Genomic DNA, 15,823 nt, shown 5'->3' with positions numbered 1-15,823 from the left:
CTAGATGACAGGAGACCATGCCAACAGGTCAAAGTCACTTATGGGTACCTTAAAGTCTTCAGCATACTGTAGTTGAAAGTCTCTCTGTCTTAGCTGTGTGAAATAAAGCTGTGTGAAAAAATATATACATACAGGAATCCAAACACACACACACACGCACTTCAATAGAGTCTTTTTAGTTGAAATTAAAACTAGGCTTTTAGTCAACTTCATTGCCTTCATGGCACTCACTGAGATGATGTTTTTTAAAATGAAGTGGTTGAGGTGGGGGGGGGCAGGTTTAATTGTATGACCAAAAGTGTTACAGAAAAGACTTTGGTGGCAAAGTCACTTAATGAAGAGTTGTGGAATGATAAAGAGACTTAGCCAAAGACACCCTGTTGCTGTTGGGGTGCCAAATTGAGAATGGGACTTATAATGGCTATTACTCCTCCGTGATGCAGTGAGAAGGGAGGTTCACTGGAGCCTGGGACAGAAGTGCGTTTCCACAGCTTGAGGATGAGAGGCCGCAGACACACTTTTAGGTGTTCTATATGCTTTCCCCCGTTTAACTTAAGTGGCAGACTACTGAGGAGTAGAAATTCACTGAAAATATTGGTAACCAGTTGATATGCCCAGCTCTTCCTATTATACTTCAGTGTGTCCGGGCCACACACAGTTGCAGTGCAAATGAAAAAAAAAACTTTCTTTTTTTTTTTTATATTCCTTTATCTTCATATAACTTATTCAGCCTTTCACCAGTCAGTGGATAGACCAACTTCTTCTCTCATAGACCAATCTAAATACACTGCTGCTCTCAAACTTCTTGCTGATGTAATTTAGTTCTTTTATTCAGAAACCCAATACACACACCAGAATGAATTATATCCTATAATGGAGCTTTGCCCTCATATTGATGTAGGCTGTGATTCATTTCTTATCAGTCCTGACAGGGTTGCTAGATACTGACAAGACTTATCAGTATGTTTGTACTCATTAGGTCATTCAAAAGATGATATTAGCATACTTTCTAACCAACAAGTATGAGAAGAATCAAGGATAAACATGTTAGAGATTTTAAATGGAACGCCATACTGAAAATCTATCTGTAAGCTTGGCAAACCTAATCATATGAAAAATAATACAAAGGTACAAAAGAATAAGCAAGCATATTTACAAAACTAGGATATTAAAATCCATAAACTGAAAAAAAAATGCAGATATACATACATGTGTGTACACATGTATGTATATATTCATAATGATTATGATTTAATCAGTATGTCTGAACTTAAGCCTTGAGTAGTAAAAACTTTTAAATTAACAGGCTGAATACTCTTAAATAATATTTAACCCTTCAGGATTTTTTCACATTATATTATTTACCTTTTATAATATAACAGGTAATTATAACAGGAATTATAATATTTACCTATTACAGATCCTAGGAGCACAACAACATAGGTTAAACAAGTATATTTCAGACTTACCAGTGGAAAAGATCAGGCACAGCAAACTTAATTGACTTGCTCAATCTTACCCTTTTGAATGACAATGAGCCACCTAAGGTGAGCTGATCAGATTCCCCTAGGATGAGGAATGACTAAAATAAAAACATGATTCGATACTGTTTTCTAGGGCCGGCCCCGTGGCTTAGCGGTCAAGTGCGTGCGCTCCGCTACTGGCGGCCCGGGTTCGGATTCCGGGCGAGCACTGACGCACCGCTTCTCCAGCCATGCTGAGGCTGCGTCCCACATACAGCAACTAGCAAGCAGGATGTGCAACTATGACATACAACTATTCACTGGGGCTTTGGGGAAAAAAAAAGGAGGAGGATTGGCAATAGATGTTAGCTCAGAGCCCGTCTTCCTCAGCAAAAAGAGGAGGATTAGCGTGGACGTTAGCTCAGGGCTGATCTTCCTCACAAAGATGAGGAAACAAAAGGAAAAAAAAAAGGCCAGAGAAGTGGTGCGTCGGTGCATGCCCGGGGTTCCGAACCCCGGGCCGCCAGTATCAGAGTGCAAGCACTTAACCGCTAAGCCACGGGCCCAGCCCGGAAATACAAATTTTTAAACTAGGATTTATAAATATATACAATGCACTTAAATAACTTACTGAAAACCTTTGTTATCTTTCAGTAGTAGTCTTGATTTGAATATTTCTACTACAGAATTGGATAAAAATTTTTGCAGGGTGACAAAAAAAATACAGTCCTAGAGAACATATATAATTCAAATGCAGTGCACTTTGTGGCAGGAAAATTCACTACATAGTTGGTCATAAATAAAAATTATAACATTTTCAATGGTTTAAATTGCACAATTTTTAAAATACAATCACTCAGTGGATGAAATTTTTTATTCCTTCTTACCAAATTGGTATAGAATATTTTACAGTTCTGTGAGAATTTGCACTTATTGTGCCAATAATGGATTTTACTTTCCTTTTGTGTTTTTTATTTAATTTCTTTCAATTGTCTTATAAAGGTATTATATTACATGGTACAAAATTCAATTTAATGGCTTTTAAAATGACAGAATATTTTGAAACAGAAGTATATATTATTACTTTAACATTTTTGTCATGATTCTTTATTGTCAGCAATTAATGTACGTTGATTTGCCTATATTTTGAATAGTTTCATTTAAAGTATTTTGAAGAAACTTAAATACATATGAAAATAACATTTGCTTCCTTTTTCTCCATCATATTTTCTCTGAGATTACCTCAGCACCTGCAATTTGCTCACAATACAATTTTACAGTTACCGCCTTCCACTGCAATGTAGCCTTATCCATTATCAAGTGTCACTCAGAGGTCTAATTTCAGCAACTATTATAATGCTGATGCAATGGCTGTGTTTATTTGGCTATCGATGCAGATCCTGAAGACAATAATTCCCAGTTTGCTTAGGTACCAAAGTGGCAGACAGATTTCCATATCTATGAGTATAATGAAATGCATTATATAAAGTGCAAGGATGACTTCGATCATTTGTTATCACTTTAGGCTTTTATATCATTTCCTTTTATTCTGTTTGATAAGGAGCTAGTGAAGTCTGTTTCATAAAACTATTAGCTCATTTTATATCTGCATATTTAAGTGATGTGAAAGATGGGATCATTATCATTAAAATAGTAGCTCAGTATTCTTTGACCATTGAATAAAAACAATAATAAATTATCAAGCAGTAATTTATATAGTGAATAAATATATAAAGTGGCATTATAAAGCAAATACAGGAAAGTTCCAATATTTTGAGTAATTTTTGAAACAATCACTTATTCAGATATTCATTGGAAGGTAAAAACAAAACAAAAAAGGAAAAAAAAAAAACCAAATACTAGAAAGTGCTTTGCTTTGACTTCTGTGATGAAGCTTTCCAAATCTCTATCCCTAGATCCAATGGGAACTTTCAAATTACACTTTTTCCAAGGGTAAGAACAAAGTAATAGTCATTTTTATATTTCTAGGGCCTAACACAGTGCTTGCCACCTAGGATAGTTCAATTATTCTAGTTTACTTGCTTTTTATTTGTTTATTGGCCAGGATTGAAACTCACTGATAAGTTTCAGCTGAATTTTTTTAAGATTGGCCCTGAAACAACATCTATTGCCAATCCCCCTCCTTTCTTTTTTCCCCTTTTCTCCCCAAAGCCCCAGTAGATAGTTGTACGTCATAGCTGCACATCCTTCTAGTTGCGGTATGTGGGACGCGGCCTCAGCATGGCCGGACAAACTGTGCGTCTGTGAATGCCCAGGATCTGAACCCGGGCTGCCAGTATCGGAGCTCGATCACTTAACCGCTAAGCCACGGGGCCAGCCCCTGTCTGGGTCTCCTTTATCTTTCCTGCCCCAGCCTGGATTAGGCTGTTTTCTGCCTCCGTTCATTTTAGAGAGAAGTGATAGAGACAGCAATCTCTATGTTAAGTGTACATGTTGGTATTATGTTCCCATTGCTTCTAGACTTTTTCATTTGATGAAATCAGAAAATGTGTATTTTCGAAAACAACATAAATTCATATGTGATATTCTTAATTCAAATTTTTCTTAATTTATTATTTAATATTTATACCTTTTTCATTTTTTACTGAAAGTGTGTGTTAGTCTCTATCAGTATTAACATAATTATTTATACTTTTCCTACTTTATTGAAAAATTTCAAAATATTGACATTAATATTACTTCTAATGATCAGGCTAATAAATGAAGTATTCTTTGCAGCTGTATTTGTATTTAGAACATATTTTATTAGGATATATAGTTAAAATAGTATCTAAAGTCATTTGAAAGAATTATTCTCTCGGTGTGGTTATGTTAGTAATTTGATATACAATGAAGTTTACTCATTTTAGTTTATTCTCAATGTTTTGAGATTGGGTTTTTTAATTTTAATTTTACATTTGAATATTAAAATATATGATTGCAAAAGCAAAATATATATCAGAATGTATTTGGAGATATTAGGCTTCCATCTCTGTCCCCTCTGCTCTGTTTCCTCTTTCTTATAAGTAACCCTTTTTTAAATTAGTTTTTATTTATTACCTCCAAGTATTTCTTTTTTTGTAAGTAAAAGAAATACATACATCTATTTCTATAAACATATACATTTATAGTGGCACCTTTGTTCTTAAAAATGGTAAAATATTACAATACTGTTCTGTAATTTGCTCTTTCACACATACAGATATATAATTGAGATCATCCCATATTATCATATAAACATCTCCCTTATTCCTTATTACAGACGGATAATGTTCCATTGTGTTGATGTATCAGCTCTGATGATGCAAGCTACTTCTAAACAAAAGACCCAAATAAAATTATCTGCTGTAACAAGAGGTGATAAAACATTGTTAGATGCCTAATAAACAGCTTGTAATCAGTAACACAAAAGTTTTAAATTCCTATGGGTTGGCAATTGCTGAGATTCTAACTAAAAATACTGTGAATTAATGATTATGATCACATCTTTTAATTTTTATTATGTTGATGCCTTCTTTTCATTCAACATGGATTTAGTGAATAATTTACTATGTGCTAGGTAGTGTATTAACCATTGGGATTCAAAAATGAAATATTTGACCTTGGTTAAACTAACATTTGTCTTTGTAGATATATGGAGACATTTCTACTCAGAAATTTAACTACAAATGAAAAGTTTCCTGCTCTATGAAGCTCACAAATTGGTGTAGAATTTAGACACAATGGACAGAAGATTAAAATATGTATCGTCAACTGATGGACACTATGGTTAGGATATTACAAAAGGGCTATGTGAGCAAAAGAAAGTGTTGTTAGTTTCCACTAAGGGGTTGAGATTTGACAAGTGAGTACTCTATGCAAGAGATTTCTAGGGTCAGAATTGTTAAAGTTTTTGTAGACTGTAGCATAGATAAGCTCTATTTAAATACATATATAACCCAAGCATCAGTCACCTTTACTTCCTTCACAATCACTGCCATTTAAGAGCACCTAATTTGCTCTTTAATTGAGTGATTTTTCCCAGATCAATTCCCCTTTGGTTCACCTGGCAGTGAATTCTGGTGTTCACACTCCTTCACGCTTCTCCCAACTCTGACACTGGCCACTTCTCATTTCCCTGCGGGTAATTCCCTCTCCCCATGCACCACTGCAATTTCCATATAGACAATTTCTATATGTAACTAAAGTAAAAATAACAACAACAAAAATTGGAGAAGGGCAGGAATTAAATCTGTATAGCAGATATAACTAACCCGTAACTTAGACAACCATCACACACCCAAAGTTAACCCTTAGAAAAATCCTTGTTGGTTTTGCCCCGTGGCGTAGCGGTTAAGTGCGAGCGCTCTGCTGCTGGCAGCCCGGGTTCGGATCCCAGGCGTGCACCAATGCACCACTTCTGAGGCCATGCTGTGGCGGTGTCCCACATAAGGTGGAGGAAGATGGGCACGGATGTTAGCCCAGGGCCAGTCTTCCTCAGCAAAAAGAGTAAGATTGGCATGGATGTTAGCTCAGAGCTAATCTTCCTCACAAAAAACAAAGAAGAAGGAAAAATCTTTGCGTTTTTGTAGACATGGTCCCATGAAAGGTGATACATGAAATTGAAACAATTTCAGTGGAAGCAGGGGATAAAGCCGGTCTGACATGGGTTGAAAAAATAATTGAATCTGAGGAAGAGGAGGAAAGAAATATATTTAGCTATTTTGAGGAGTTTTTCTGCTAAGGGGAGTGGGAACGGAGAGCAGTAAGTACTTATCACACAATGATAATATTATTTAAGCAATTTATTGACTTGATTAATTTCTATCTCCAGTACATGTAAGCCTCAAAGAGGGAATAAGTTAGTGTGTTTTCTTCACCATTATAGTCCCTGGGCCCAGTATGGCAAATGCATGATGCCATGTAAGCGATTAAAAAATATTTGTTAAATGAGTGAATAAATTAATTATTTAAGACACTTCTGATGCAATTACAGTGTATTTGATCAATAAAACATTAGAACAGACACAAAATACCCCAGTATTCTACACTGTAAAAATATATATCTTTGTATATCCATACCTACTTTCTGTGCAAAATATTGAATTTGTATGCTTTTTGTTATTGTTAAACAAAGATTAGTATTTCTTTATGAAGAGGATGCTTCTGTGCAGAAATTCCAGCATAATAATTATGTTATACATTGCACAGAGAATTGAAAAATGCTTCCATTTGAAGATCTGAGCAAAATATTTACTTTGGCTTTGGTTATTATTTTTTTCTTTTTCTTCCCTCCAGTGTAAACTTTGCCAATAAAAAGAAAAGGTCATCATGACCAAAATAATATTTTCTTTTAGCAGTTTTCCACATTTAGGCCTCAGCCTTAATCTCATTTTACTGCTCTAAAAATCTTACTGAGTTTGCTTTTGGCAAGGCAGAATGTGCCCCTGACTTTGGAAATTGTACACTAATATAATAAATGACTTTTTTAGAAAAACAAAGCAAAGAGTGGAATTATATTGAAAATTAGAAGCCAAGGAATTCAATCAAGCAAAATAATCCTGGCCTCTACACTGGACCATGTTTACGAAAGTTTTTAAAAATTTAAAACGGCAAATAGGGCCAGCCCTGATGGCCTACTGGTTAAAGTTCTGTAGGCTCTGCTTCAACGGCCTGGGTTCACTTCCTGTGGGGAACCACACCACTTATCTGTCAGTGGCCATGCTGTGGCGGTGGCTCATAATTAAAAAAAAAAAAAAAAAAAAAAAAATATGGGGGGAAGATTGGCATAGATGTTACCTCAGGGTGAATCTTCCTCAGCAAAAAAAAATTTTAAATATAAAAAGGCAAATAAGTAAATAACATTAACCAACTTTGTTTCTATCACTAGGCTCAGTACCATGAAGTGAAACCCACTACCCACTTCTAATAAAATCTACTTACTGATATTTCTCATAACCTACCACTGCTGCTAAGTATAAATTACCATGCATATAATTTACTTGGAAACAAAGATAATAAATTCCTTTGAAATATTATGTTTGTTGTTTTTGCCATTTTTGGCAACTCTGACGATATACAAAATTTGGGAGAATTGATATTTGAGCACTTTCAAGTTCCATCATAAGTTTCATCATAAGTTTCACCTTCCTATGTTAACAATGATTAGGAGTGACTTTTACTTTTTTTTTTTTCACTCTTCTTTACTACTTGAATTGTCTAGCTGCATGTGCATTATCTTGAACAGGTATGAAATATGTGTGCACACCAAGCATAGAAGAAAGCGAAGCAACAAGCACAGTGGTAGTTGGACCAGTGCTGGGTGTGACATAAGGAATGCTCAGAGAGAGGTCTTCTACTCCCACCACAAGAATTTAGATCTCTCACTTTTCTTTTTTGTCAATATTTGTGTCTAAAAAGACTATTTATGTCGTTGGTTGTTCATGTTCTCAAATATGAGTCATTTTTGATAGCTTAGTCACCAGTGAGTTTATGGAAAGGCATGAGGGAGGCAGGACGATACCTTCTTTTACCTTCTACCGTAAAGGTTTCTCTGATCTTTTATTATCTTCATCACACATACAAAATCAGGCTTTGAAGAATATACCTGTATTTCTCAACTGCATACGGCATTCTCCTCTAATAAAATATTACTAATCATGTTAGGTATTCACTGAAGAATTTAAAATATTTGTATGCCAGAACAAAGAGTATGTTTATACAAAATACAGGTTTGTGAATAAAAATGCCAATATGCCTTGTCTGCTTCAATCTGTGCCCTAGTAGCCAAGACTATGACCAAAGTTAATATCTGTAGGATGGATGTAAAGCTTCCAAAGCTTTAGAATTCCCTTAGGTCCCAATGACTCTTTACCCCTTCACAGCATGGTATGAGTTCAAGAAAAATTCACTTTAAAAAAGTAAATATCTTGGGAGCCAGCCTTGTGGCCTAGTGGCTAAGTTTGGTGTGCTCCACTTAGGTGGCCTGAGTTAGCTTCCGGGGCATGGACCTATGCCACTCATCGGTGGTCATGCTGTGGCAGCGGCTCACATACAAAATAGATGAAGACTGACACAGATGTTAGCTCAGGGTGAATCTTCCTCAGACAGAAAAAAAAAAAAAAAAAAGAGCTAAGTAAATATCTTGATCCCAAATTTTCATAGAATATTCTCAATTTTTATTATAATATAGTTTTAGTCATTTTACAACAAAGAGTATTACAGATTAAGAGTTTAAAATCCTGCCTTAGTCATTATGTGGCCTATTCAAATTGCTTAATCTCTTTAAGCCTCAGTTTCCTCATCTATAAAGTAATAATGAAAAAAAACAACGCCTATCACCTATTACAATTCAGCTTCAAAAATGGCAGGATCTTCGGGTATAAAATGCACTCTATGGAGGAAAACATGGGCAGTTTCACTGAGAAATTGAATTTGGAAGATATAAGAGGACCATAGCCATAAATTTAGTAAAACACATCAAGTTTCCACACACTCATACTCATATGTGTTTCACGATAAGGTAAAGATTTCAACCCTCCTCTGTTTCCTGCTTCAAGAAAGTTTACCTTCCCTAGTATGCTCTCAGGATTTTACACATTAGCAAAATTAACATAATAGGTACACACATAAGTAATTTATCTTCTTTGTTCATAATCATGTGATAGGGACTAGTTAAACTGTAGTGAGGATCAGTTAAATCAATCAATTAGAATAGGTCAAGTGAATCATTTTATTTATCTTTGAGGTGGGAGCAAATTGGTTTATATTTTGATGTTTATATCCTAATTTATATAGTCTTCAATTGGGGTTTATTTACCAGGAAAATAAAATACATAAATGTTGCAAGTACGTATTCTCACATATATTAATATATTTTTAAGGTGCAAGTTAGGTTATTTTTAATCTATCATAGACATAAATGACAAGTGTCTGAAAATATCAGATAGTAAACTAATGTCTAGAGAATAATCTAACCTCTAACTTCCCTTTGGAATAACATGACTTATTATGCTTAAGTTTCACATTAGTAGATTCACACCTGCAGATGGTCTGAGATGGAAATTGTCTATTCAATGGCAATATTATTTTACTGCCATTGTATTAGGAACAATAAACATTGCTAGCTATGACAGCTTTGTTTTTCCTTTTTAAATTCACACGCACAGGCACCAAAATAAACTGTAGGAAAAATTTCCTGTTTTAAACATAGCTTCTATTTATATGTCATTAAAATAAATTATATTATGCCTTTTGTTAAAACACTATAGATCTTATTCATTTATAAGTAAGAAAACAGTCATTTCTTGTTTTACCATCATATGCATTATTGTTACCACACAAATAAATAAGCCTGTAATTTTAATAAATATAAATGTGCTAGATATTATATATTTAAAACAGAATTGGAATAGTCACCTATCCTCTTCTAGGAATATTCCTATACTCTTCTAGGAATCCCCTAAAATTCTGTAAAACCTTATTTCTCTGACAGATTCCTATTCAGAAACAAAGGAGTAAATAAAAGTTGTCAGAATAAATGCTCCCAAGTCAATGTTAAATGTGCAGAAGTCCAAGGCAGAGATAAGCCTTGTTAAAATAGCATTTTGTAAGGAATTTTGCCTTCCCTTGTTTTGCTTACTCAGAAAATTCAATTGTTGTGTAAGAATTATGTGAACTTTATCCAGCCCATGTATCTCTCTGAAAATAACTTTAACTTGGAATTTTATGGAATGGAGAGAGAAATGTCATTTATTACCTATGAGACTTTTGAAAAATTACTTAATCTCTCTTACTCTTAATTTCATCCTCTGCAAGTTATTCACAATACTCATAGTAAAGTGCTTGTACCCTTCCTTGAGGAATTTAGGGGAGCAATATGGCAATTATAATTAATAATGCTATTGCATTGTACAATATAGTATACTAATAATATAGTAATATAAGCATGAATACTCCTACCTTAAGTAACTTAACACAAATTTAAATGGATTTATTATGATGCTTTAGTACTTACATTCTAGGATTAAATTTCTAGTACTTCTTCCTTAAGTTGCTTTTACAAATCTGTGTGTATGGCTAAGAGAATAATTTCTTTTCTCGCCAGGTCTAAGTCTTACCAGTTATTTTTCTTTTGTTGTCAAAGTTTTATTCAACCTCTTCTAAGTGCCACATACCACTCTTTTCTCCCTACTCTTAGATATCAGCCAAGCTATCATCTCCTTATTCAAGGCGTTCCCTACATTTTCAGTGAGTTCATAGTTTTTGCTATAAACTCAAAGTTATTTCAAAATATACTCTTTTTAAGTATGCTATCACTACAAGAGATTGATTTTTCCTTCAATATCCTTTTCAAAACATGAACTGCTAATTTCTCATTAGTCCAGGGAGGGCTTTCCCTGTAAGTGAGGTGTCAGGTCTGAGACTGGCTCAACTCTGAGCCCGCCATGCTTTGTATCCAGGATTCCTGCTCTGCTGGAGCCAAGAAATGTTCAATTTCCTTTTACAAGAAGAAAGTTTTTCTAATTAAAGATAACCTGCTTTGTCCCTTACTGTGAAGAACAAGTGTGCAAACTGCTTCCTGAAATAAGGTTATGGAAAAAGAAAAAGTTCTCAGAGGCTGCCATTTTTTTTCAGGTAACACAGCTAAAGACAACTAATGTATTTTGAATAAATAACTTGTTCTAAGCAGGGAATTATAAACCTCATAGACATTATTTCTTACAATACTTTCAAATATCCTTCAAGGTAAATAAAACATGTCTTCTTTCCATAATACACGGTAGGGGGACCTCACTCCCAGGGTACTTTATGTGAAATTTGCACTGATTTCTAATGTATTTTATTAGTAAGAGGACCACTTAGTTCTCCATTCAGCACCAAATTATACTTATTTTAGCTTTTTAATAATTATCCCTATTTCCTGAAAACCAGAAACATCAAATCACAAGAGTTTGAGGGAGCTGAGAAAGTTATTAGACATTGCTAGCTGACCTACCAGTGAGTTCAAGAAAGAATGTCAGAAAAAAGCATATCTAAAATTAACTCACAAGAACAGAAAATGCATTGCAATCTCACGTTATGTAGTGACGGTGAAGGCAGACCTTTAATAGTCACATATGCCATCACATAATAATAATGGCGAACATTCATTTAGTGCTTCTTATTCTTATTTTCTGGCACCATGCTTAATGCTTTTACTGTATTTTCACAGTTTATGCGAACAATCTTTGAATTAGGTAATATTATTGTCTCCTTTTTACAAATGAGAAAATTAAGACTTAGGGAAATCAAATAAATTTTTCAAGGTCACAGTAGGCATTCATGAAATGATAACTCTAATTATTATCACTGCTGTTACTAATTTAATGACTTCAAGGAAAATGCAAAGAGTTATAGATGTTCAGAATCAGAATTGAAAAATTCTGCTGAGGCCGTGGAAGAAAGGAAGCTTTATGCAGGAGGCTGCTTTTGAGTCAGACCCTGAAGTATGGGAAGACTTTGGAAACGTTAACTAACAGGTGAAAGGAGTGAGAAAATTTCAGCCAGAGAAAGTTGGAATGTGGCATCCAACTTTGAATGATCCCCAAAGTTAACCCTCCAGAACTTTAATTTTAAAAAAATTAACCTTATAAAAAAGAAGACTTCAGGGACAAAAAATAAAAACAAAGGATTCTTACTTGTGTTATTAGAATTCTCTCTTTACTACCCTACTTTAGGGTAAAAGAATAAAATTATCTGCTTTATATAGTGTAGCATAAAATAATTCTGCTGGCATTCAGGACTGCCTAGTGCCTTTTGTTTATTTTGAATATCAAGAAACCAGCTGGGATCAGAACTGTTTAGACTCTTTTGAAGATACATATGGAAAATTAGATATCAATTGAGGAGCACTTCATGAAATATTCAGGATGTTTCCTAAAAGTAAAAAAGCGATCACGTATAGGTTTGAATCATTTGACACAAAAAGTAGGTTTACCTAGAGAATCACTTTCAAATCCAGTCTCCACTCCTCCTCCTGTCCGTCTACACGCTGCCTTGCGACTTGAAAACTCTGAAATGAAGTGAGGTGTGATAGGGCTCTGGTCTGCCTCCCATGCCTCGCCTGCCCTGCTGTCCGAAGACAGGAAGGAGGACCAGTGAGACCTCTGGGAAATCTCTCTGTTCTGTCGCTTCAGAGTCTCTGGTTACACTGGGATGGGAAGGGAAAGAGGACAGATGTCTCTCTCTTAATTGGTGCTGTAACAGTTTATCTGGCCATCCATGCCTGTTGCATGGCACCATCCAAATGTCAGCTGTCTCGTGGGTGTCTCAGACAGATTCTTCAAAGGAGTGAATTATGTCATTAATATGAGAAATATAAGTCCTATCTCCTTTGTGTAGTGATACTCCTTCAGCAGTCCCCAGTGGCATCTTGCTACTATCTACTTATCTAGGCAGTTACTTATCTAGGATGGAGAATGGCCAGAGTACTCAGATATCCTCCATTTGGTCCACTTACTCCTCAGGAAACTCGCTCATCCTTGTTACTTTAAACCGTGGGAGTTGAGACTGTTCATTTACCACATCATCTTCTTTCTCACCATCTCTCCTTAACTCTCTTTTCTTTGCTCAGGTAAGCACACAGCAGATCAATAGATTTGCTTTCTAGAAACTGTCCAACTGGAGAATGAAATACCTTGTTTGTTTCAAACACTTGGAGATTGTTACAAACACTTGGAGCCCTATTCACTTGGATTTGACTGGGAGAAGAAGTGCCTCCTTGTCTATTATGCTGAAAATTCACAACCCAAGAGGTTTTCTTCCTTTCTCCCACTACCCAGTCATGTACAACGGATTTACCATTTGTGTGTATGGGGGGAGGGAGGGGTAGGGGGGTCTCTTGTTGATACTTAGATACACGTGCTCTGCCTGGAGGCAAACAGCATCTCCAGGACAGCCAATACTTACTACAAGTTCAGCAATCTGAGAATCAGGACCTGATTCAAGAAATAGAGCGGATTAATCGACTTTTAATATTATTACAAGACCTGCTAGTGTAAATGCGGGTGGGGCCCAGGAGACCATCAATTATGAAGTGACAAAAGTGACAAGGCCTGCAATATCACGCTCTGGCTGGTTGAATCTGATTTTTTTTTTTTTTTTTGTGGGGAAGATCAGCCCTGAGCTAACATCAGATGCCAATCCTCCTCTTTTTTGCTGAGGAAGATTGGCCCTGGGCTAACATCTGTGCCCATCTTCCTCTACTTGGTATGGGACGCAGCAACAGCGTGACAAGTGGTGCATCGGTGCACGCCCAGGATCCGAACCTTCGAACCCCGGGCCGCTGAAGCAGAGTGCACGCACTTAACTGCTGCGCCACTGGGCCGGCCCCTGAATCTGATTTTGAAATTTCAAATATATGTTCCTTGCTCATCATTTCTTCAGGAATTGAGCATCTATAGATGAAAAAAAGGCATTTTCTACTTTTCTTTAGTCTAACTTTTACCCAAAGTTTCACGGTAAAAATAGTAAGTGAACTTGCTATCTGACCTGGACATTATTATAAGTAACTATAAATAAAATACATGTTATTTGTATTTTTAATACATATTTGGTTTTGAATGCTTGCATAAGAGCAGGTGGCTTAATTCAATTAAGATTTTTCTAGAATTATAGGAGAATGCTTCAAGTCTTAGCTCAAATGCTATCTTCTCAGAGACTGACCACTTTCCACCTACTTCAGTTTCTTTTTTTATATTTTACTTCTTTCCTACATCATAAAAATCAATATCTATATTGAATTTATTTATTTACAATAGTTCCCCTTATCCACGGTTTCACTTTCCACGGTTTCAGTTAGCCACGGTCACCTACGGTCCAAAATATTAAGCGGAAAGTTCCAGAAATAAACAATTCATAAGTTTTAAATTGCTCACCTTTCTGAGTAGCGTGATGAAATCTCATGCCATCCCCCTCCATCCTGCCTGGAAGTGAGTCATCCCTTTGTCCAGCAAATCCACCCTGCATCCGCCCAGTAGTCACTTAGTAGCTGCCTCAGTTATCAGATCGACTGTCATGGTATCACAGAGCTTGTGTTTAAGTCACCCTTATTTTATTTAATAATGGCCCTAAAGCGCAAGAGTAGTGATGCTGACAATTCGGATATGCCAAAGAGAAGCCATAAAGTGCTTCCTTTAGGTAAAAAGGTAAAAGTTCTCAACTTAATAAGGAAAGAAAAAAAGCCATATGCTGAGGTTGCTAAGATCTACAGTAACTTTTATCTATCTAACAGTATGTTGTTAGAATTGTTCTATTTTCTTATTAGTTATTGTTGTTAATCTCTTATGGTGCATAATTTATAAAGTAAACTTTATCATAGGTTTATATTATAGGAAAAAACATAGTGTATATAAGGTTCGGTACTGTCTGCAGTTTCAAGCATCCACTGGGGGTCTTGGAACATATCCCTCATGGATAAGGGGGGTACTACTCTACTTACTTATTCATTGCCTTTCTCCTTCAATTAAAATGTAAACTCTTTGAGGGCAGACAGATGCCATATCTAACGTAAGTGCTACAATATACCTTCTATCCAGGACAGTGACTCACACATAGCTGGTGTTCATTAAATATCTGTTGAATAAATGATTATAAGAAGGAATAAATGGACAAAGGCTGCATATTGGAATGTGAAGAGTGTTAGGAAAACCAAGAGTGTTATTCTATCAAGTAGGAACTCAATAAATACAATAAATATTGATCTAGTCCCTTATTTCACCTCCCAGTCCTACTAAATAGTCACTGCTCTGTGAATGTGTGTTGGTTGAATAATCAAGTGTGAATGAGTGGGTGAAAATGTTCTTTATAGCTGTCTGCTGATTTTGCTTTTCCCTTTTGCATTTTCCCACATTCGTGTGTGTACGTTGCTCAAAAATCAATCCAAAAGACCTTCAATTTCTCTTGTACTTCAATCATATCTGGTAATAGAGCTCAAGATATATCTTTTTTTTGCAGTTTCCATTGAGGTGAATAAGAGACAATCTTGTGGAGTTTTTTGGCGGGGGCAGGTGTCAGCCCGCTGTTCATATTTTCAATGGGTAATCTTACAATTAAAGAAAATGCAGTTTGTTTTTTATTGGGGGGAAGAGAATAAATATGAGAGTAAATATATTTTCCCATGTATATTTTTAATATATAGTCTACTTACTATTTTAAAAGTGCAATATTTTTAAATTTGAAAAATAATAGGAATTTCTCACTCTAAATTATAAAAACCATACAACAAATACAATAAAAGTATGAAAATATATTGAGAAATCACCTCTAATCTTCCTTCCCTGAAAGACCACTTTTCTTTTTATTTTGCTTAATTTCTTCTAATTTTTACTCATGTATATGCA

Source organism: Ceratotherium simum, chromosome 9, assembly GCF_057802395.1.
Source record: "Ceratotherium simum simum isolate JZ-2026a chromosome 9, ASM5780239v1, whole genome shotgun sequence".
Classification (NCBI taxonomy): domain Eukaryota; kingdom Metazoa; phylum Chordata; class Mammalia; order Perissodactyla; family Rhinocerotidae; genus Ceratotherium; species Ceratotherium simum.
This window is presented reverse-complemented; position numbering follows the sequence as displayed.